Here is a 25,328-nt window from a genome sequence, read left to right as displayed (position 1 = left end):
AACATTCTGCAGTAACTTATACAGCACCTAACTCCTCAAATGCAATCATTTTTGAGCATGTGGAAGGGTGCTATATTCCAAAGATTCATAAGGAATTAACTTTCCTGCTGTTACTTGCAAAAATGCAAATTTCTAAACATTGGGAAAGCAGCCATACATTAGCATGATATGATATAGGGAACAGTTGATAGCTGGCAAAATTACTGTACATAAAGTCACATAACATTACTCTCACATGAACAAAGGCATAGAAAGATGTATTCAGTTTTTATCAGTTGTTCACTTAAATAAGACATTTGGCATATGCCCTGAAAGGCTGCGATCCATAGGCATTGTGTGTATGGGTGTACACTCTATGTGTGTATGTGTGTGCATGCATGCGTATTTTAGATTTTTGTATAAATTATGTGAAACACTGTAATTCTATGGTACATTGTCAGCCAGTTCTTGCTACGTTTGACTGACCTGTTGAAATTCTTAATTTCATAGTATATCATAACAATGTATATTGTGATGAAGAAATATAATTATCTTTTATCAACCTAGACTGAACAATATTATGAAAAAATTATAGAACAAAATTCAAACACTTGTTCTGTAGTCTCCTGTATGTGAAGAAGAAACCATTAACTGAGTGCCAAATGTCTTTCATAAAGGTGAACATCTGCAATGAATATGCCATATACCTTTGATAAATGTGTAATTTAAAGCCTTGCCACACTGCAGAGACAGCTCTGAGGCCCTCTTTAATATAATGGCCTTTGCTTTATGGATGAAGAAGGCTGCCTACAACACATGGACTTAGACAGTTGGGGACCAAAGCAATGCAGAAATTATACTTTGTCAAGATGTTCATCATGCTCTATCTTTATTGCTTCTTTTTAATGTGTATCTGGCTATGTCCCCCTCTAAATATGAAGCCACAATTTAATTGAGAACCGGGAACAATTATTCTCTCTAATTGCAGAGTTCATGGCCTCATGCTGATCAGTAAAACAGCAACACTACAGCAAAGTTTCTAGATACCCAGGAATTTTCCTTATGTATGCCCAAAATAATGTTTTCTCCTTTGATTCCAACAAAGGGATAACTCCAGTGGGATTCAAATAATTTAACAACTGGTTCTGGTGTAGGATTCAAATAATTTAACAACTGGTCAGTAAACTTGACTGTTTCAGTTACAAGACCTCTTGTTTCCCACCAACCGGGCCTCTAGCCGCTTGTGGAAACAAGGCTGTCTCCCTTCAGTCTGAGATATTTGAGAATACCCCTTTGGCTCTCTTTGTCTTAGACACTATCTCCTTCGACTGACTCTGAGGAAATCACAGGGTTCTCTTGTTTGAGTCACACCGACTCTCAGTCTGCTTTCCAGACTCTCAATTCCCCCTCTCAATTCCTCACTGACGTGCTTCTTCCTACTTTTATAGCAGACAGCGCACCCTATCTGTGGCTGCCAGCTATACCATTACAGCCCTGCCAATCAGGTTGCGCTCTGGCTGTTACTGTGGTGCTCTGCTCTGGCTAACTACACCCCCACAAATTAACCCCATAAGAGCCTAATCTGTCACACTTAGCTGTGTGACGATTTGCAGCAAATACCAAGCATCAGCTGCCAATCTCCATACATTAACCTTAGAATCTTAGAGTTGGACCCCTTGCCATGCAGGAATACACAATCAAAACACTTGTGACAGATGGCCATCCAGCTTCTGTTAAAACCCTCCAAAGAAGAAGACTCCTCCACCCTCCAAGTCAGTGTATTCCACTGTAGAAGAGCCCTTATCATCAGAAAGTTCTTTCTAATGAGCGAGAATCTCCAGTGGCTCCAGATACTAGGAATTGTTATTCCAGTTTCACCAGCATGGGCCAATTGGCCATGCTGGTAGGGCTGATGGGAACTGTAGTTCCTGAACACTGGAGAGCCTATGTTCCCTACCCTGGTTTGCAGGGCAGGGTGAGAACCTGCGGCTCTCAGATGTTCAGGAACTACAATTCCCATCGCCCCTACCAGCATGGCCAATTGGCCATGCTGAGTAGAAACTGATAAAGTGGATGGTGGGCTCCTGGTCCTGGATGGGTTGACCTCTTTTCTCGTAGTTTGAATCCAATCCATTACTAGTTTGAATCCAATCCATTACTCCTTAGTTCCTAGATTGTTTGCAACCTCAGGGCTTCTCCAGATAGCTCATGAAGTACTGTTGGTTTCATCAGTTTCACCTCAGCATGTCCAATTGGCCATGCTGACAGGGGCTGATGGGAATTGTAGTTCATGAACATCTGGAGAGCCGCAGGTTGCAGACCCCTGTCCTAGACTATGAAGCAGCAGAAAAAAGCTTGCTTTCTCTTCAACATGACATCCCTTCAAATATTTAAAGATAGCTATCATGTCACTCATTAACCTTTTCTCATCCATACTAAACATATTCAGCCTAAGACTCTCTTCATAGGGCATGAATTCCAGACCTTTTACCATTTTGGTCATCTTTCTCTGGACACATTCTAACTTGTTAATATCCTTCTTGAAATGTGATGCACAGAACTGGACACAGTATTCCAGGTGAGGTCTGACCAATGTAGAATAGATTGGTATTATTATTCCCCTTGATCTAGACACTATACTCCTTTGGTGCAGCCCATAATTACATTGACTTTCTTAGCTACTTCATCACACTGTTGACTCATGTTCAGCTTGTGGTCTACTAAGACTCACAGATCCCTTTCACATGTACTGTTTTCAAACCAGGTGTTTCCCATCTTATATCTGTGCATTTCATTTTTCTGCCTATATGTAGTACCTTATATTTCTTCCTGTTGAAATTCATTTAGTTTTGGCCCAGTTCTATAATTTATCAAGATCACTTTGAATTCTGACCCTATCCTTTGAGTATTAGCTACCTCTCAGAATTTGGTGTCATCCGCAAATTTGATTAGGATGCCCTTGATTCCATCATCCAAATCATTTGTAAAATTTTTGAGTAGCACTGGGCCCAGACAGAATCTTGTGGCATCCCACAAGTCACTTCTATCCAAGATGAAGATGAGCCATGGGTGAGCATATTTTTCTAGCTTTTCTACAAGACTATCATGGGGAACCTTGTCAAAGACCTTACTGAAATCAAGGTATGCTACTTCCACAGCATTCCCTTCATCTACCAAGCTTGTCATTCTATGAAAAAAGAGAGATAAGATTAGTCTGGCATGTTTTGCATTTGAGAAACCCATGTTGACTTTCAGTGATCATGGCATCCCCTTCTAAGTGCTTACAGACTGTCTGTTTAATGATCTGCTCTAGAATCTTTCCTGGTATTGATGTCAGGCCGATTGTGTGGTAATTGTTTGGTATATCTTTCCCCCGCTTTTGAAGATGGGGACAACATTTGCCCTCTTCTGTTTGCTGGGTCTTCTAGTATCCAGGAATTCTTGAAGGGTACTGCCAGTGGTTTTGAGATTAATTCTGCCAGTTCTTTTAATACCCTTGGATGTTGTTCATCAGGGTTTGGAGGCTTGAATTCATCCATCTCCCGTTGGCACGGGTAAGTTGACAATGAGTGGCTCATTGATGACTTCATTTGGTACTCTTTCGGGGCAATGTTTATTTCTGCTTCGACTCTAGATAGCTCTTGTGCCCAAGTTGGGCCAGCTGGAGATGACTGATTGTAAGTGGCTCTAAGTGCTGGAGGATCAAGCTCCAACTCACCGCCATCCTTTAAATCCTGGGTAAGATTCATAAGTGAGGCCTCCTGGATTGTGTTTTCTGCTTCACATGTAATTTGACCCTCTGGATGAATCCTAGTAGTGGCAGCTTTTATGTAGCTTTGAACTTGTCGTAGGTTTGGTTCGTCTGTGGTCTTATTGTAGGGTCTAGCCATTGATGGAGAGTCTCTCTTGCTTCCTATGAAGGGAAGAGGGGTTAGACATGCTGCCTCGTGGATCATCAAACAGGGATCTGGATGGAAGAAAGAAAAAGTCTCTGGTTGTGCTTCTTGGGCCATCTTTTGCTTGAATTCATCTAGAGTAGCAAGTTGTGGCAGGTCCCGTTATCCTCCTAACTATTTGTGGTAGGCTCAGGCAGCCTCCTAATTATGCTGGGCAAGTTTTCCCGCCTTTTCTATGACAGAGCTGTTTTGATATTAGTGTAAGGTATTTAAAACTGATCTGCTCAGCCACAGGAAGTCCAGAAAGGTGAAGCGATTTCCAGAAAGTCCAGAAAGGTGAATTATTTTCCCCCTTATGATAAATCCCTCTTTTCAAGACACCAGAGGACTGAGGCAAGTTCAACAAACAGAAATAAAATTTATTAAACTAGATCAGGAAATTTTTCAAAAGGATGGAGATCAGCAACAGATAACTATATACAAATATCAGTATTTGGCACAGACACAGTTGTTATTTCAAGCTTGCAGTATCTCCCACCTTCAAGTCTTTGCTGGACTCCACTGTGAATTGATAAATATAAACATGAACTACCCATGCAAGAACAACAGAGCAGAATGCAATACAAATTCATTTAAAATTCCTTGTTTTAATGAAAAGGGGAAAAGACAAACACACAGATAATAACTTCTTTTTAATGGCAATAGTGAAAGAACAATGATAGGGTCCACTAGAGACAGAAATCTGACAAGACAGATCTTCTACCATTGTCTGTAGTTCACACATTTCTATTTTCTTTCTAGCAACTCTGTCAACTTTTAGGAACCCACATCAATCTGATTAAAAATTACTTTGTGCTTTTTTTTGTGCTTGCCTTGTGCTTTGCCAAGTCTACACTGGCAAAATATTTGCTTAAACCTCATCTTTTTATCCCTCACAAAAGTATACTGGGGTTAGTTTGGTCAGATTTATCTGCGGCTGTATAAGCAACAGCATGAAACCTAAATTATAGATTGCTAAAGTTACAAACCAGATAAGATCAAGGCATGTTTCCAAATTTATATGGACCACTTAATTTCAAGAGAAGGATTCCATGCAGCCTTAGTCGAAGATGGCACCAGCATGGAATAGGTTAGCTTGCAAGATGGATTTATTTGTTGTACTTGCTTCTCTCTGCCGTGCTTTACTTCCAGCTATATTTCAAAGAAGCATTACTGCATTCAGATCCTATTACAACATATAATGTTGGAGAGAAATAATGTCTAATACCCAGCATGGGAGCTTTTCAATGATAATACACTTTATCCCACATGCCACCCCCAAGACATGCTGTGCTTGGCCTCAAGTACAAGCCCCTGGCATATACAAATCTGAATATCCTGACAACACTGGGGAAACAGGGTTATCTTACAAAGCCTGTACAACAGGGATGCCTTCACACACAGAGATAATGTAGACATTAATCCACTGACTGAGGGAATAGGATTTGAACTGTGCAAATTCTAGTTCAAAGGAGAAAGCCTGCTTAGTCATGATGTCTTTGTTATCAATGTTTAGCTAATAAATGACTTAATAAAAACTACACGGCTCTGATTGGCTTACCAAATGGATTTGGATTCCTCTAAAATTACACTTGGCAACATGGAAGAGTGATCAGCAAAAAGGCTCAGGACTTCATAAACAAGGTCTAAAAAGCAAAGTCTTTTGATCAAAGCATTGCCACTTCATTCCTTTTAATTTGAATATTCCTCATATCCTGAAACTTTTAGCTCTGGCCAGTTACACAGCAGAGTGGGAGCCAGGCTGTTGACCTTAAAAATATTATTGGGCTCCTAAAGACTGTGTAGAATTTTTAAAATATCCTTATAATTTTTTTTGCAATGGTACAACTTTTGTTCTAAGAGAAACTTTAAATTATGAAATCATTTTGTTGTTGTGAGCTGTCCAGAGTCTGGCTCTGGTTTTAAAAGGGCAGGACATAAATCTAACAGAATGAATGGATTCTCCAGAACCATTAAATATACCAAACTAGCAATAAAGCCCATTGTGCAAACAACAACAACAACGGGCTCTAGAAAACTAATCCTCCCAGGGCAAAATATGTGGTTGGGGCTTATCGACAGGAAATGGTAACCTGCACAAACACTGCAATTACACCCCCACCCTGCCCAAACATCCCAGATTGTCAAAGAGGGGCAGCAGGATGCTGGTGAAGATGGGGCGAGTTCTCCCCATCTCCATAGGCACCTCCCACCTCTCCTGTTTGCAAAGATGGATCCTGGCTGTGAAGATGGGGAGCTTGCTGTGTGAAAAATACTCACAGGCACTCTGCTCCCCCCCACATGCAAAGCAGGGATACAGGAGTGTGTGCCTATGGAGATGGGGAGAACTCTTCCCATCTTCACAAGCACCCTGCAACCCCCCCCCTGCTTTGCAAAGGCAGGATCCAGTTTGCAAACCAGGGTGGAGAATGCCTTTGGAGAAGAGATCTCTCTCCATCTTCACAGGTACCCTGGCTTGTTCTCCCTGCTCTTTGCAAAGCCGGGATTCAGCTTTGCAAATGGGGGGTGCCTATGGAGATTTGGAGAAGTCTCCACAACATTCACAGGCATTCTGCTTCCCCTCCTTAGACCAGGCACCATTTCCTGTAGATATGCCCCATCAACATCAGGAAGTTCTAGCAGTTACTGGTTGTCAAATCTCCAGTTTGCCCCCATGTTGGGAAACAACCCACACCGCCAGCTCCTTAAGGTAGGCTATTTCAGATATTAGGTAGGCTGCGAGATGGGTTCTTAAAATTTGGTAACCACACAGGAGAACAAGTATTGTAACAGTAAATTTGTTCTTTAAGCAGAGTGCAGTATAGCAGAACAGACTCTTGGCAAAACAAGAAACCTCACTTGCATATCCTGGATATCTAGCTGAGAGTTAAATTCAGCCTGTACCTTTTTGTCAGTAGCCACATGAAGAAATGCTCAGGGGATTCTTTGTGTAACTGGTGCTGAATTAATCTCACTACAGTATTTTCTTCAAGGGGAGAGATTTCCTCACTTATTCTGTGGCTACCACTACAAAGCATGACAACATGACTTCGACATGTCAGGTTTGCCTGCATTTTTGTTACTAAGCCCTGTGATGGTCATTTTCCCCACCTTGCCACCAGAGGGCTTTATTTTTCAAATATTATAATAATACATCTGTGAAGTTCTCCAAATTCTCAGCATTCACATTTTTTTAAAAAAAGTAAGTCTATAGCCCCTTTCATGATAGAAATAGGTCTTTCCCCTTACATCCCTTAAATGAAGGAAACTAACGACTTGGTGATAGTTTTTAAAAAACAAGCCTCCCCTGCCCCAGCGTCAGGTTGAAAAATGGCTGCTGTGGGCACTGGGGAGGAAAAATGGCATTGATTTGGCAGGAACCTGCAGGATCCAAACTTTCTGTCCAGAAGGATGTTTCCTTGACTTTGCTGCAATCTTGGTAAGCTGCAGTACTGATGTCAAAGCTCTGCTCATAATCTGAATTTGATCTTGGCAGAAGGTTGACTCAGTGTTCCATCCTTCCAAGGTCAGTAAAATGAGTTCCCAGCTTCCTGGGGGTAAAGAGTAAAGAATGGGGAGGATAATGCAAACCACCTCACAAACATAGTCTGCCTAGTAAATGTTGGGATGTGACATCACCCCATGAGTCAGTAATGACCTGGTGATTGCACAGGGTGACTATGAGGAAAACGAGGGAGTTGTGTGGAAATGCCCTGTGGAAGGGGAAGGACACTTCTTAATAGTTTCCAAGTCAAGGGAAAACAACCAGTGGGCCAATCATTAGTTACTCATACCTCCTGAAATTGTAACTGCTTCTGCCACTGTTGCCAGTTAAAGCTTCACATCAGCATTATCTCCAATGGACAGGGAAATGGTAAATTCAGCATCATAGTGTAATTTAGTAAGGCTGTCCTTCGGTAGGTGACCAAGTCTCTCTTGAGTTCAGTGGTAAGAATTAGCCACAGACAGGACAGTTAGTGTTCAGGTCATACATTATCCAATTACTGAATAGTCAGTACTAAAAGAAGAACATGATAAGACTAAGTTGCAAAGCTCAAGAGATGAAAAAAGTAGGAAGATGGAATTTATTGGAGGTAGAAAAAGTAAATCATTTCTAGTATGCCCTAAAAAACCAATGTATGCAGTGATGTTGCTAATATACTGACGGTGTTATGGTGACACCTTTTCTTGCTCCCATCTAGACAGTGAGTGAGGCCAGGTGGAGTGCTTGACCTGCAGGACTTCTGATTGGCTGTGCAAATTAAAATAATGTCGTTTTGGCAGCAGCTGCCAATATAATATTGCCATTATTCTCTCACACACATTCTCTCTCCCCTGCATTTTGCTTTCCTCTACATATGCATGTATTCCTTTATGTATAAGCTGTCTTCTGTTTCAGCATATCACAACCCCAGATGTGTCCAATAAATGAATCAGTACTTTGAAAGAAGAACTCTCATTTATTGATTACAAGCATAGAAAAGCTGCTGACTTACATTGTCAGACCTGGTTCGCAGTGTTCAAATACTGGCTGCACCTCCACTTCAGAGCCTCCCCAAACAGCCTGACTCAGCTTCTGTTAAGCGATCTATCTAATTATACCTGGCAAAATACAATCCTCAGCCAAATTCAAAAAATAGGAATGCCATTCAACCACCTTCTCCAGCTAGATGAGAGCCAAGCATTTCAGATCCTAAAGGAACAAACCCTTGAAATTGATGGGCAGCTGCTCCTTGCAGGAGCCCAGAGAACTTGCTCACCCATGTTCTACAGCCTCTCCCCGGCTCTATGCCCAAATACATCAGCAATCTGATTATCCTCCATCTACGCAGATTTTTCATGATGGCACAATGGAATATTCTGCCAACTGCCCAAACAAGAGGAAAATACAACAACACACGACAGGAAAATAGAGTATGTCCCTGCAATGAAGGTTCTCCGGAATCGACTGACCCCAAGCAGCATATCTATATCTATATCTCATTCTCCTCTCCTCTTTTTATTTTCACAGGAACCCTGTGACCTAGGTTAGGCTGAAAAGAGTGTGATTTGCCCAAAATCACCCACCCAGTTTCCATGGCATGTGCGGATTCAAATCTGGGTCTTCCATATACTAGTATAATTTTCTTAGCTATATTTTTGTGTCTTTTTTTAAAAAAATGCAGTTGTAATATTAATATATAACTGATCTACACTATCAAGAGATCCAACCATCCATCAGGGCTGAAAAAAGGGCTATGTTTCAAGTTTTTTGCTGGCCTACTCTATTCTGACTTACCCAAGAAGATCATTCAACTGTGATGAAGCAGTGATGTCATATTGCTACCTGCAAGAAAGGGAGATGGGACATCTGACAGCAGAGGCATAATGGAAGGTAACTGCACCCAGGGCAATGGCACCCGATTTTGTGCCCCCCAGGGGTGCCATCTGCTCCCCACATGCACTCACCCAGCTCGAATGAGCTGAGTCGGCGAGGGGGAGAAGGGGTGTGGGGGCAATTTTGCACCCCCGATGGGCACCATCCCCTCCTCCCCCACACCAACTCAGACAAGCCGAGTCTGCACGGGGGAGGAGGGGTGTGGGGGGCTATTTTGCGCCCCTATGTGACAGAATGGCGTGTGCCCAGGGACATGAGACCCCACATGTCCCTGCGGGCACTCTGCCCCTGCCTGACAGTCTTGTGGCCTCTGCTTCCCAACAAATGTTGCCATTCTGTGCTGGTATGTTGTAAGGCCTGCTATGCACTTTTCGCCTGCCTCTCTGTAAACCTATGTTCTCTTTGGGGCAGAGTGTTGGTTACAGACATACTTTCTCTCCTTCGAAACTCCTTGCACAGCAGATCCCAGAAGCCTTGTAGTTCTGAAGAGCAGGGAGAGTGCAAGGTTTTCACGGTCTGTGAAGGAAAAGCAAAGGAACCCCAGCATCCATCTAGCTAGCTTCATGTTTGCTGCCTTCCCCTGTCTACAGAGGAATAGTTTTGTCCTCTCCTCCACAGGCACTTTTGGGAGATTGATGATGTATCTTTTGTAAAAAAATAATACTTGCATTCTGTTGCAATTGTGATGGGACATTTAAAAAGTTTAAATTTGTTTAAAGGATTCAAAAAAGGCAGAAATCATCATAGCTACCTTAAATAACCCAGAAGTAGGGGTGGGGATGGGAATGGTGCCTTGGACTGAAGCAAGCAGGGGGGGACTTGCTTGTGTGTAGCCAGAGAAACATGGGGAGTCCCTACTGTACAACAGGCAGTCTCAGGGTAAGCACAGCATGCATAATAGGCTTGAGTTGGAAACCTCTAGGGCGTTTGCAAGACTATTGTGCTGCTGAGCCAGCTATTCACAGGAGAGCATTGGAGGGAGGTTAGGAAATACCACATGTCAGATTTCTCCTTGTTCTGGAGTTAGAAGATCACAATGTCACGCAACCACCTGCTGAAATTCTGAGCTCTATTCTCTCAGGATGGATGTACTGTGGGAGGCCATCAGAGTCAGACTATCTCTCTGCATTGCAATGCTACATGATAATATTGGCTGGCTCTCAAATCTCAGTACATGTCACCTTCCAACAGTGACAGCGCTTATCTATCATGAGGAACAGGCTGAAAGCTGATAGTGGTGCTGACTTTGATTGCTGCAGTCCTTCCCAATGTGGTTATTATTCTGAGATTAAAGGTACATGTGACATGAAATGCTGCGGAAAAACAAGCTGTTTTCAAAAAGGAGCAGAATAATTTCAACTGAACCCACATTATCGCGGTTGGCCAGAAATACCTGTATCTGCTTGAACTATATCCACTGTGAAGAATTTAAGGGCCTTCCAAAGCAGTCAAGATACTCAAGATAATTAGGAGGTCAAATAAACAACAGCATCAGTTACTTCATTATGGGGCTTCACGTGATATGGACTCTTAATAATTATCATTAAAAATAATAGTTTATGTATTAGATTTCATCAATTTGTTGCACCTGTGCTAAAAATCTATAATTACATAAAAGCCATTCCAGCTAGTATCATGCTTTTAATACACAGCTGCATGGCATTAATTTTCAAACCTCTCTATTTCAAATAATTTCAATTTGCAATGATTTTTTAAACTGATTTTAGATAGATTAATCATATTTCTTCCTGCTAAGCACTTCTTTCACGCAGAGTATAAAAATGATAATCCCATTGTAGTGCTTATTGGCATTGACCCTCAACAAAAGAACAGTGGAGAACTAGAGTTAATGAGGCAGTTTGGCAAGTACCTGGATTCAGCAAACCTGGGAGGCCACTGCTAGGGTGGCAATGCTGATTAAGGGCTTAATTGAGCATTAGAGGGCTAAGACTTGAAAGAACTGAAATGAGCATCCCAGCTGAAAACAGACAAGACTTCAACAGTACTCAGATTTTGATCAAGTCTTACCTGGGCACTTATAGGGTGGGCATTAATAGGACAACCTCATCTCATTCTGTCTAGAATTAGACTTGATCTTCTAAGACAGTGATGGCGAACCTTTTTGAGACCGAGTGCCCAAATTGCAACCCACTTATTTATCGCAAAGTGCCAGCATGGCAATCTAACCCAAATACTGAGGTTTTAGTTTAGAAAAAATGGATGGCTCTGAGGCGTGCGTTACTTGGGAGTAGGCTTGGTGGTAGTCGGTGGCTTTGCTTTGAAGCAACTGTACAACTCTTTGAACGAATGAATCATGGCCCTAGGAGGGTTTATTCAGAAGCAAGCCCCATTGCCAACAATCGAGCTTACTCCCAGGTAAAGGATCGCGCTTTAGTTCTTCACATGAAAATCAGTGGGGTTTAACAGTGCTCAACAAGGTTACCTACACTTCTTCCCCAAAACTAGGTCTTAGGTTTAATGCTAATAATCGAGCCCAGCAGGCCAGCCTAGATGTGTGTGTGGGGTGATTCCCCGCCCCACATGACAAACTCTGTTTGCGCGTGCTCACAGAGAGGGCTCTGAGTGCCACCTCTGGCACCCGTGCCATAGGTTCGCCACCACTGTTCTAAGAGGTACATGTAGCAAACAAGGAGGAACTGGGAAATGCAAGCATCTGCTCTGCAGTTTATTGTGGGTTAGGAAATTTTTGACAGTGATGCTTTTACAATATTTAATTTCTTTGTCTCAAGCTACTGCTAAAGACACTAGAGCATAAAAGATTACAAGAAATCCAGCTGGCAGGTCCACAGTTCCTAGCACTTCTTGTTCCATACCTGCAAAGCTTTGGCACTTTATTTTCCTAGCAGAGATACCACACTTTTGAAAGGTTGTACATAAGCAGGAATATAAGACCTTATTTTGTGATATAGTGATGTAGTAAAACTGCAACTATGGTATTTTTTGCCAGTCATTCAGGACATGAAAGATCCCCTAGTCCACAGCGGAGGATGGCTTAAGCCCATCTTCTCTTCCCAGACCTGCACAGCCACCTGTTGAGCAAGATGGATCTCTGAGATGCTGGCAGCAGTGCTGGGGCTTAGCTTGCTCCAAGTGTGTATCCAAGCCAAGTACCTCCCCAATCTTCCTCCCCCTCCCCCAATTTTGTTTTGATGCACACCAACATCTTCATAGGTGGATGTTGCACTTTTTTTCTGCACTGTGGCTCAAAAGGTTGCCTATTCCTGGGCTAGAACATTCACTTAGCAATGGGAACTACTATTGGGAAAGGCAGGGGGGAAATAAAACATAATTTGCAGGTTTTACTGTGAGATACTTTGAGCAATGAGGAAAAGTGAACTTAAAATATACATAAATAAATTTAGCAGGTGCTTTGCATTGCAGATGGCTCCAGTTTTGATTCTTGGAATTTCCACTTACTAGATTTCAGGTTGCAATTTTTGGGAAAGTAGTGTCATAAATTAAAGGCACAAAGATTTTACTTAAAAGATGTAGCACCCCCTAGCTTGCTGGATCCCAGTGAAGTTTGGTCATAAACCTTCTCTTTGTCAGTCCTTTTTTCATCCACATATTGTTTTCTCAAGTCTTTACTTTTCTTCTCTTGGCTTGGTCTGTCCTGTTTCTTTCAGCTGATCTGGCCTCCATTTTCAGCCAACATAATTTGCATCTCAGTGTCCTTACCTTCCCACTTAAAGTGTACAGGTTCATGTTTGTAGAACTGCATAAAAGCTGATGGATGAGCCAGGATTGTCCAAAAGAGAGATTTTCTTCTATACCAATTAAACAAGAATACTAGAACAGGGTTTGCATCACTGTTTGATGCAAGTAGTTTTACCTTTTCATGTTATAGTCCAGAATGTATATCAGCTACAGTTGATATATTGGGGTCCAGTATCAGGCATGGACCTTCTGTACCCCTTCCATTCTTATGAATGTACTTGTTTAAGTGTTTATGTTTCTGTAAAGAAACTAAAAAAATCTGGACACAGCCCACCCATTATATTTAAAACCTGATTGAACCCACAAAGAAGGGGAGGACAGGAGCTTGCCCTCCCCAACATGCAACATTTTCGAAAGCTCAAGGGACAGTGATTTGGTCTACTGAAAATGTCAAGGGTGAGCCCCTCCCTTCACTGCAGCAGTCCTGATCAGGATCAGTCCCTTGCAGCATTTGTAAACAGAAGGCACTTCATCACTAAAATGGCAGAGGTGTCCCTGCAGGAGTCAGGTACACTGTTGCATCTAGAGTGGATGAAACTGATTTGTGTGACAATATGAAGACACTGTAATTAGAGCCAACTAATTTTGTTTAACTTTTCTAATCTATTTAATAAGACTAGTGTAGAAGAGAATGATGTTAATTTTGCAAATGGAAAAATTAAACCAGCAAAAATGTGTAAGGCTGGCTGTTCAACAGAAGGTGTGAAGAGGAACCTGAAATAGAAGTAAAAGCAAGGTGATAATCTCCTTTCTCAAATGTGCATTAAACATTCGGCTTTGATTGAAAAAGGTGTCTCATCTGTTGTGTATGCAGATTTGTTTGCTGTGAAATGCTATTTATTCTCACCTCTTGATAGGAAGAACGATTCAACATCCAAGCAAAATGACCCATTATTCACAAATCTTTTGTGAAATAAAGACAATTTCATTGTTAGGCTGAAATAGCACAGAATAAGCACAATGAAGAATATTAGCATATGTTGACAGACATGGAGAATATTTTCTTTGGCATGAAATCTGTTTTTTTCTTTTCTTTAAATCTTTTTTAAACCCTTTTTCCACATGCATCACACTCCTGATCCTGATTATGCACAGCATATACAGGAATTGGGGAGGACCCACAACTCATGTGTGATTATGTCTGACCTGAATTCTCTGTGATGTGTGAAGAGGTAGAATATCACAGATGCCATATGTTGCAATTTTCCTGTGTGCTGGTGTCAAGTTGTAGCTTTGGCTTTTTGGGAAGAAGTAGCAAAAATATGATACATACCACCAAAAAATACAAAAATCAGCAGTTGGAAACTACGAAAACCAACATCAGACAGGACTTGTAGATCTTTTCGAAGACTGAGTGCAAAGGAAGGATGTGGTAGCCATTGTATCAACTGTACTAGAAATTAATCTTAGTTGTTGCACAAGGTAAAGAGTTAATGGAAGGTGAACCTGGTGTTGATATGTTTCTGAACCATGCACAGAGCTGTAAAGTTCAATCCCCATTCCAAGGCAGGACCTTCCTTCCATCAGCCAATCCCAGATGTTCCAAGCCCTACAACCCAGACCACACTGTGCCACAAATAGACAGCTCATAAGCTGCAGAAAGTGGCTTTCAGAACAGTTGGTTGAGCACGAGGCAGGCAGGGCTACAAACATTTAACAATTTTAAATAAACAAGTAAAGAGGAATTCAGATCTGTTGCTGATGTCTCACTACGACCATTTCTCAAATTGTTAGTCCAACTTCATACATGTCACTTAAAATGTTTTTCAATTTTTCCACCCCACTGTAGGTATGCATGTATGAAAAACAGAAAAATAAGCATCAGATTTCTGGACTCTTCTATGTCAGTGTATTTCAGCCTTGCTGCAATGTTATTTTAGTTATGCGCAAAACGACCTTTATTTTAAAAAGCACTCTTAAAATACAAATATATTTTAATATTTTGCATCATATTGTATTGACTAGATAAATCTACAGTGAACAAGAAAACCGGTTCTTCAAGAAGGTCACAGTTTACTTAGAATATAAAGCAACGGCCACTGGACTTTCTGACTGCATTCAAATGTCAATGTTGGCAATGAGAACAGGCCTGGTTTATTCTTCTTTCGTCCTTCACGTGCCAAGCCAAGATCAAAGAATTTCTGCTTTGAACTAAACCACAGTTTGATGTGGTTACTGAATTGGGACTATTTAACAAATGTTGTTTTCTTTCTTGCCTACAAATCAGGACTCTAAACCACAGTTTAATCCTCGTTTATAATCCTGATTTGTTTCTTTTGGATCAGGAAGTCTTTGGTCTTGAGGGAATAAGAAAGGGCTGGTGAGAAAAAAATGAGCCCCAAGATAATCCAGTCCAGTTCTTGTCACAAACTAAACCTTGTTTGAGATGTCTAAACAGAATGCCTCTGCTTTTGTTTGCTGTTGCCACCTGAGCAGGGGAGAATGAGCTCAAGGGTGTGGAAAGACAACACAAACACCACCTTGTGTGGAATAAAATTTGGCCACAGCCTGTTTATTGGTATGCTAGCTGAAGGAAGCAGAGGCGCAGCACAGGGGATGGGTCCAGCACTGGGCAGCACATCTACTGTCCCCCAGTGATCACTGGGCAGCACGTCTACTGTCCCCCAGCCCGATGCATGGAGGAAAAACCAACACCCAGGGGAGCAAGACAGTGGAAGCCATCTGGGTGCTGGCCCCTGGATGAACTCCCCTTGCTGCCAGGGGACACGAGCCATCCACAGCTCCTGCCTGGGCATGTGGTACACATGCTCACTACCACTCCCCAGGCTCTTATGGAGGCCCCCACCAAAAAGGGAGGCCTGGCACGCAGGCTCTTCCTCCCCTGAATGGATCAGTTCCCATGCATAACCCACCAGGCTGTGACAGATGAATGTAAATAACAACAAAGCTCAACAAACAATAGGGCAACACTACAAGATCAAAAATGAGGGAGAGAGGGTGGGAGAAATCATCGTAGCTCGAGTGGAAGAGAGGCACGGGAAGGCCTGTCCTGTCCTTATAAGGCTATGGCCCCACTCCCTCCATCTACATCACATGCTCATGGTGGCAGCAGAATGGTTAGAATCCTATAATAAAGTAAGTGGATGGAAGGAAGCAAGGTATAGTCTGACCTCAGAAGCTAAGCCGGGTTGGTATGTGGAAGGAAGGCCACTAAAGAAGACTCCACAGAGAAACCAGTAGCAAACTGCCTGTGTTTTCCCCTTACCATAAAAGTCCCTTGTGATTCTTCAGTATCCTTCAGTCACTGTGATTTGACAACACTTTATACACACATACAATAAAGTAAATCTTCTGCAATGATTTTATATCCTGCTAAGACAGTTTATAAAAGCATATAATCAGTCTGAAACAAATCTGAGTAAAAGGCAAGATATGGAACAAGCTGGACAAGTTAAAGATGTCTTTTCTTTCCCAAACATCGCACCTATGACTGACACTTCAGTGGTTGTGTCCTGGCCAGTGTACAGTGAATGGAAAGAGCAGCACATAAAAGTTAGCAGTATCTCAAGGGATGTAAAAAAAAATCAAATAATACATTGGCTAAAATATTTTCATTATGAAGTGACTTTTCAATATTTTCATTATGGTGACTAAGAAAACATTTTGTAGAGATGTGCTGTATACGCATTGTCCAATGGCGGTCTGCAATCACAAGGTACAGTTCTTTGAAGTCAAGATTGGACACCCAGGCAGGAGCCATGATGCCCACATCTCCCACAAATTCTGCTTACCAGAGTCCAGGGGGCTTGGTGGAGGGTGAATATCTGCCTCATTTATTGTCATGAAGAGCTCCTCCAATTCCAGAGTGGGGGGGAGCTGGGAGCAATAGCTGCTCGTCCACTCCAAACCATGTGGCTCTCACGATGGGGGTGTGTGGGGGGTGATGTTCCTGTCTTCCCCAACAATCCTTTCAAACTCCTCATAGAAGGGGCAGGTCACCCTTTTGTTACCCAACACCCTGTTGTGTTGCACAACATGCTTGTATTCTCACCGCAGTGTCTTGGTCTTGGTGCAGCATTCGACGCCAGTCCTGCTGTGACCCCAACTCCTCATGTCTGCAGCCACCTTCTCAAAAATGTCAATGTTCCTATGGCTCTTGGTAAGGGCCCACTGGATTCCCCTTTTGCCCCAGATCCTGAGCAGGTCCCTGGTTTCCACCTCCTTCCAGGTAACATCTCTCCCTGGTCCCTTGGCAGAGCTCCCACTGTAGACCCCAACAACAGCATCGCCACTTGTGCCAGTCAGCATCATTCGTGTATGTCAATCACTCAAAACCACGCTAGCAGTTGCTGCCGACCCCTCAACACTGAACTCAAACTGGCTGTTTCCCACCCAAGGTCTGTTTTGGGCTGTCGCCAACCCCACAAAAAAGGCTGCATTTCTGATTGGTCGACCCACAGTGAGCAGGGGAAAATGAAGCCCCCCTTTTTCCAGTTCTGGATAGGGCCCGGTGCAGGCCCCAACACTGCAAGCAGCATAAAAAAAATGGGGCACAGCATCACATCACATTCCCATTCACGTTCTCATATTTTTGTGGAAAATGAGAGACTCTGCCCTGTGATATGCCCGCTAACATTCAGCTCAAAATGCACATCTCCCCAGCTATGAACTCCGAGCAACAACTATGTGTACAAAAAAGAAAACAGGGACATTTTGGGCCTCCACTCCTGATTAACCCAGGCAAAATGGCACTCGGTCAATAACATGAACAGAAAATGTGCTTGGGGGAACATTTTGGGAAGGGCAGGCTGCAACGGTTGGCAACTCAGCAGAGTTGAAAACTGACAGGACGCAATGTGGGGAGATCAGGGGAGCAGGTGATGGGGCAGGGAGATCAGGCGGCTGGGTGGGAAAAATAAACTGGTTCTGCTCCAGTGGTGTTTGCATGGTAGTGGGTTCAATGCAGGATTTTTGAAAAGAATTGCCAAATTGGTGATTTTTGAAAATCCTGGGATGAGGGAAATATCGCAGGACAAACCCACTTTAGATCCAGGAACCGTGCAAACTTCTTGGCCAAACTGGGATATTTCCCTTGCTCAACCTGGAATATGTGGACCATGCAGAAATGACTTGTTCTTCTTTCCTCTGATTATTTAACTTCAGCTCAGTGGATTAAGCTCCACACTTGCTGCACTGTCACCATTCTCCTCCCCCACCCCCCACGTACACACTTACTACAGAAGAAATGGCCACCTCTTTCTGGAAACAAACTTAAATCCAGCTGCTGTTTATATTTAGCATTTCCCCTGGCACTACTCTTTTTCCTTTTACAACATCCTGGCACATTTCCATGCCAGGAAATACCTGCAAAAGTGTAAATCTCAGGCTGCTGTTAAAAGTCAGAATATGGATGGGAAAAATGGCTATTTATCAAAACATGTGCATTAATTCATTTAAATGTGTAACATTTCCCATTGCCAGCTACTGAGGCTGAAGTAAAAGTAAATTGAAGGAGGTCAAGGGAACCCCCTACCCCCCAGATTGCATTAAAGTGATCCAAATACTTTGCCAAAAAAAACTTGATTGTGAACTGGTCTTTCTCCAAAACTAAACTGCCATTTTTCCATTTAGAATTTAAGAAATGGATTAATAAACTTAAGGATACCAGACACGGACACACAAATTCGCCACATTTAGATCTTACAAGCCTCATTTCAATTGTGAAACTTCTTCTGCAATAGATTTAGCAGGTGGACTCAGATACACATGAGAATGAAAAGGACCAAAAGGAAATATTTGAAATTCAAAATCCATTGCTGGCATTCTGAGGGGCTGCTTATATACCCAAGATGCTGAAGGGCTGTTTCAAATGCTCTTTTATATGCACCAAGAGTCACTCTTGCGAGATGTTTTAATTCCCTCAGCTAATTTATATTTACCTATTCTTGTCTCTTCCTTGAACACTGACATCACAGCTTGCTAATAATTTATGAAAATGTGAGGAAAAATGCAGATGGGAGTGTGGAACGAGGAGAACTTTCCCAGGGCTTCCAATTAACATTTTCCCTCAGAACAGGGACATTCTTTGGTTTTTCAGTCTGTGATATCAGGTCAGTATTGTAGCCATATGTTCCAGCATTTCTTTTGCCCAGTATCCCATTTACCTCTTCTACATGTTCAGAAATTATCCCCAAACACTACACAGTAATATTTCCATGTGTATTAAAACTACAGTTCAACACATTTTCCACAGTACGTACTTTAAGATGGCAAATAATTACTTTAATAAGTGTACTTAAAAATATCATTACTGTACCATGTATTGTTAGAGGACATATAACCCAACAGCTTGGCTGAAGCTGAGTTGATCTGGAGCTGTTCAGTGCCAGAATGGGGAATTTCATGGGAATTCTGTAAAAGCCACTTTGAGTGAACTCTATGAAGGAAGAAAAGTGGAATATACATGCAACCCCCCCCCCCCACAATTAATCCATATTTATTATTCTTTATCAGTAATTGATAAAAGCTTATATTCTCTGTTTACAACCAAGACTTTGTTTTGTAATAGTAGACATATCATCATCTACATTCTACATTCTTGGGGCATTATCCTTTTTGTATCAAAAAAACTTTCTTCCCATGAACTGTAAACTGGAAAAAAATGAATGCACAAGGGTAGTTTGATCTTCCATAGAAACAGTTCAAGGCAGCAGTGTTATCATCCTGAAAATGGATATAAGAAGACAAAAGATTTTTATCTTGGTTCACATGTTCCCTCCAGGGAATGAAAGAAATCTCCCTGCTCAACTGAAATTCTCCACAGAAGAGTGAGAGGCTCCCATCCACCAGCTCTCTGGTAGGGCAAGATTCTTTTACTGTTTCCTCTCCCTGCACTGTTCCAGAGGAAAAACGAGGAAGAGAAGCCAGTGTTGTAAGCTTACCTGTTTTTGAACAACCAGCCACTTTCTGCTTCAGCAACTGTGCATCTCCCTGGTTAGACAAAAGCATTGTTGCAACAGTGCGATGCCATTTTTGCATGGCAAAATTGCACCTGGGTGGATACGGGATCTCATGTACCAGGTCAATTTTGCCCCGGTATGCGCTTTTGCACGAATCCCTGCTTCTGCCCCTGTGCTGCTCCAGCTGTTTCTGCACGGGCACAGGGCTTTTTTCATTTGCCCCATGATATATTCCGTGCATGTGCAGGCAACTTGTTTCCCGCATTCTGATTGGCTGCTGGGTTGTGTCACACAAATGGCGTAATTCTCACCAATCCCCCCCTCACTTTCACAGAGGGAGAGACTGTAGATTTAGAAAGAAAATGGGGAGGACAAAAAAAGGGGGGGGAATGAAGAGCAATGAAGTCTGCCTTTCCCAGGCAGGATGGGAGGAAAGCCTGTGAGTGGGGGTGGCAGCCCTTCTGCAACGGCTGCAATGAAAGACTCCACTTAGGAGGAAAGAGCCCTTTTATGCAGCAACTACTGCCTTGGGGATGAGTAAGTGAGAAAGGCGGGAGGGGAGGGGGGAGACTCCTTGCCACCTTCCTGCAATGCCAACAGAGAGGCATAATATTGTCGTTTGCTTCTCAAATATCAGACTTTTCTCCCTCCCTGTGGCTACTACCACTACCACTCCCCGCCACTCCCTCCTCTTTGGGCTGGACAGCAGCCTCTGCTTAATGTGATCAAAGCTCCCCCCCCCATCTTTGGCATTTGCATTCCTGGCTCACACTATCAGCATGGAAAACGGTGGGCGGGCCAGAATGGTGAGGAGGGAACTATACAGTAACTCTGCCCCGAATCTGCTCATGTGGTTTTTGCACGGTAGCGGGGTCGCGCAGGAGTATTTAAAAAGTACCACCTTGCTAGCGATTTTTGAAATCCATGGAGCAAAGGCAATACCATGGGGCGACACCGGGGCCGCACCTCGACAGACATGCTGCAGCTCTAGGAGCTGTGCGGAATTCTCGACTGCACAGGTATATTTCCTGTGCTCTCACCAGTGCAATTTCACCATGCAAAAATGGCCTAAGTTGGCTCTATATGGTAACTGGGCGGGGGGCACTGATATGGATTGATCATGTTTTGGGGAAAGAACGGCCTTAATTCTTTCCCTCCCTATACTGTTTCCCTGATGGGAAATGTTCTACTCACAGCATCCTGTCTCTGGAACCAGCAGAGAGGAGTAACAGTGGAGAAGACTGTGCCAGGAAGAGCAGAGTGAAGAGCAGAGTGAGCTCTGGAGTTCATTTTTGAGGGCTTTTCTCAAAGCCACAGCTTTTAAAAGTATATTTTAACAGGGGTTATCTCTTTTTCTCCTTGTAAGGCTCCTGAGAGCTGAGACTGCTGGAAGGTGGGGCTTAACAGGGGTTAACAGAGTTCATCTCTTGTTCCTCTTTGTCCTGGGCTGCTGAGAGGTGGGGCTTTAGTTCAGTCTCTGGAACCAGAGGTGGGGCTTTAGTTCAGTCTCTGGAACCAGAGGTGGGGCTTTAGTTCAGTCTCTGGAACCAGCAGAGAGGAGTAACAGTGGAGAAGACTGTGCCAGGAAAAGCAGAGTGAAGAGCAGAGTGAGCTCTGGAGTTCATTTTTGAGGGCTTTTCTCAAAGGCACAGCTTTTAAAAGTGTATTTTAACAGGGGTTATCTCTTTTTCCCCTTGTAAGGCTCCTGAGAGCTGAGACTGCTGGAAGGTGCGGCTTAACAGGGGTTAACAGAGTTCATCTCTTGTTCCTCTTTGTCCTGGGCTGCTGAGAGGTGGGGCTTTAGTTCACTCTCTGGAACCAGCAGCGCGCGCCTGATGGCGCGCGCAATTTTGTTGTTGTTTTTTCAATTTTTTTAAATTAATAAGGACATTTTTGACAAATAGTACATACAGATAGCTCCAGAGGGGCACTGACTAAAAGTTTAAAATTTAAATATCTAAACAAAATCAGATATGAAGGCAGGAAGCCAGCAGGGGGATGGGGGCTTTCCAGTGTTTTGCACTGAGTGTCACATGTACGACTATCTGCCACTAGGACAGAAGTCGTGGGTGTGCCCTCGCTGCAATGAGCTCCTGGCACTCAAGGAACGTGTGCGTTCTCTCTGAAGCCAAGGTGGCAGACCTGGGAGTAGCTGAAAGAGGCAGAGAGGGTGACAGACAAGGCTTTCAGGGACCTAACAGCCAGGTCCCACCTCCCAAGGTGACATCTCTTCAGATGTCATGCGGAGAATGAAGGTCTGGGGGGAGTGAGGGTGCCACAGTCTGAGGTGGGGGAAGATGCTCCCTTAGATGGGATCCCTTCCTTAGCTGGTGATCAGCTATCCTCTCGCACTGAGGATACCCCTCGGGGAGGTGGGGGGCTCCTTGTAGTGGGTGATTCAATCATTAGAAATGTAGAGAGTTGGGTTTGTGACAGGCGTGATGACCGCATGGTGACTTGCCTGCCTGGCAGCGGCGGCTTTTTTTTCGCGGAAGTCACGCTTCGCCTAGATAGGGTTTTGCAGTAGGACAGTGCTGGGGTGGAGAGTCAGCAGCGCTGTGGTCCACATTGGCACCAACCTATTACTGTGGGGAAATGTAGCTGGGAGGTTCTGGAAGCTAAATTTAGGCTGCTAGGAAACAGGTTGAAGTCCAGGACCCCCAAGGTGGCATTCTCAGAAATGCTACCCGTTCCACGCGCAGGGCGAGCTAGGCAAGCGGAGATACAGGGTCTCAATGTGTGGATGAGAAGGTGGTGCAAGGCAGAGGGTTTCAGATTTGTCAGGAACTGGGGAACCTTTTGGGACAAGGCAGGCCTGTACAAAAGTGACGGGCTTCATCTGAACCAAAGAGGAACCAGGCTGCTGGCGCTCAACATTAAAAAGGTGGCAGAACAGCTTTTAAACTGATCCCTGGGGGAAAGCCGACAGGAGCAGAGGTGACTTCGGTTCGGAATACAGTATCTATGGGGATGCAGACAGAGAGGGAGGTTTTTCTAAATCAACCACATACAAGCGAGGAACATAGCAATGTGCATGTGACAAGGGATAGTGTCTGCAAAAGACTTGAGGGTAGAGCACATAAATCCCAGGTTAAGGACAGAGACAGGGTATACAGGTGTCTCTATGCTAATAGTAGAAGGCTTCGACCTAAAATGGGGGAGCTGGAGTACAGAGTTTTGAAGGAGGACTTTGATATAGTGGGCATTACAGAGACATGGTGGAATGAGGAGAACCAGTGGGATGCTGTTATACCAGGCTACAGGCTCTATAGGAAGGATAGGACAGGGCGCATTGGGGGTGGAGTTGCCCCTTTACATAAAAGAGAGCATATAGTGTCACATAAAATAGACAATGAAAGGGGAGCTGGTTCCCCCACAGAATAACTGGGTATAGCAATACCAGGTATGAAGGACAGTTTAATATTAGGAATATACATCGCCCCCCCGGACCAAAGTGCACAAGAGGATTCTGAGATGGAAAAAGAAATTAGAGAGGCCAACAAAAACAAAAATGTAGTGGTAATGGGTGATTTTAACTATCCCCATATAAACTGCAAAAATGCATGTTCAGGTCATGGTAAGGAGAGAGCATTCCTGGATATGCTAAATGACTGTGGCTTAGAACAGATGGTTGTGGAACCAACCAGAGGAGAGGTGATCCTAGATCTAATTCTATGTGGGACCCAGGACCTGGTGCAGGAAGTCAGTGTTGTTGAGCCAATAGGGAACAGCGACCACAATGCTGTCAGATTCAGTATCTCAGCATGTGAATTAGCGGACAACCACTAACGTAGAAGCTACATCTACCTTCAGAAAGGGAAATTTCTCAAAGATGAGGGGGATTGTGCACAGGAAGCTGAAAGGGAAAATCAAAAGAGTCAAAACTTTCCAAGATGCTTGGAGGTTATTTAAAAACACAGTCTTAAAAGCTCAGCTGGAATGTGTTCCGCAGGTTAGGAAAGGCAGCACCCAGTCCAAAAGAAAGCCACCATGGTTAACAAGAGAGGTTGAGGAAATTATCAGAACAAAGAAAATGTCTTTTAGAAAATGGAAGTCCAGTTTGACTGATGAAGAATATGAGAGGGAACACAAATGGTGGCAAAAGAGAAGCAAGTTAGCTGTAAGGGAGGTAAAAAAGGATTATGAGCAACGCATGGCTGCGAACATCAAGACCAGCAACAAACAGTTCTTCAAGTACATCAAAAGTAGGAAGCCCGCTAGGGAAGCTGTAGGCCCGTTAGATGACAAAGGAACAAAGGGTGTGCTAAAAGATTTATTGCGAGATTGCAGAGAAGCTGAATGAATTTTTTTGCATCTGTCTTCACTCCAAGAGTGAGTGTGAGGAAAATTCCTGCACCTGAACCATGCTTCTTGGGAGGCTTAATCTGAGGAACTAGCTTAAGATAGGATTGATTTGCGTTAGATAATTAGAATTCATCTCTTTATCAGTCTCCACCAGCATTTCATTAATTGGCCATGCTGGACAGAGGCTGATGGGAACTTGGTAGTTCCTGAACATCTGAGAGCCGCGAGGTTCCCTACCCCTGTGTGGTAGACAAAAGAAGAAGTTCTTGGCAGCCATTGATAAGCTAAATGCTACCAAACTCTTCTGGCCCAGATTGCATTCATCCAAGAGTTCTGGAAGAGCTCAAGCATGAAATTGCTGATCTTCTCACTTTAATATGCAACTTATCCCTGAAATCAGGCTCTATCCCTGAAGACTCAAAGATGGCCAATGTCACACCAGACTTTAAGAAAGGATCTAGGGGGGACCCGGGAAATTACAGGCCAGTCAGTTTGACATCTGTTCCTGGTAAATTAGTAGAATCTATCATTAAAGATAAAATTATAAAACATGTAGAAAAAAGCAAGACCTGCTGAGAAAGAGTCAGCATGGCTTGTGCAGAGGCAAATCCTGTCTTACAAACTTACTAGAGTTCTTTGAGGGTGTAAACAGGCATGTGGATAAGGGGGAACCAGTGGACATTGTCTACTTGGATTTCCAAAAGGCTTTTGACAAAGTTCCTCACCAGACACTATTGAGAAAACTCAGCAATCAAGGAATAAGAGGGGAAGTCCTCCTATGGATTAAAAACTGGTTGAGAAACAGGAAGCAAAGAGTGGGTGTAAATGGGAAGTTCTCACAATGGAGAGATGTAGGGAGTGGTGCCCCCCAATGATCCGTTTTGGGACCAGTGCTCTTTAACCTATTCATAAATGACCCGGCGCTGGGTTGCGTGGTGGCCAAGTTTGCAGATGATACCAAATTATGTAGGGTGGTGGAGAACCAATAAAGCGATTATGGAGAGCTCCAAGCCGACCTTTGATAAATTAGGTGAGTGGGCTCAGAAATGGCAAATGCAGTTCAATGTAGCAAAA

This window comes from Sphaerodactylus townsendi, linkage group LG06, assembly GCF_021028975.2.
Source record: "Sphaerodactylus townsendi isolate TG3544 linkage group LG06, MPM_Stown_v2.3, whole genome shotgun sequence".
Taxonomy (NCBI): domain Eukaryota; kingdom Metazoa; phylum Chordata; class Lepidosauria; order Squamata; family Sphaerodactylidae; genus Sphaerodactylus; species Sphaerodactylus townsendi.
Note: the sequence above shows the minus strand (reverse complement) of the source record.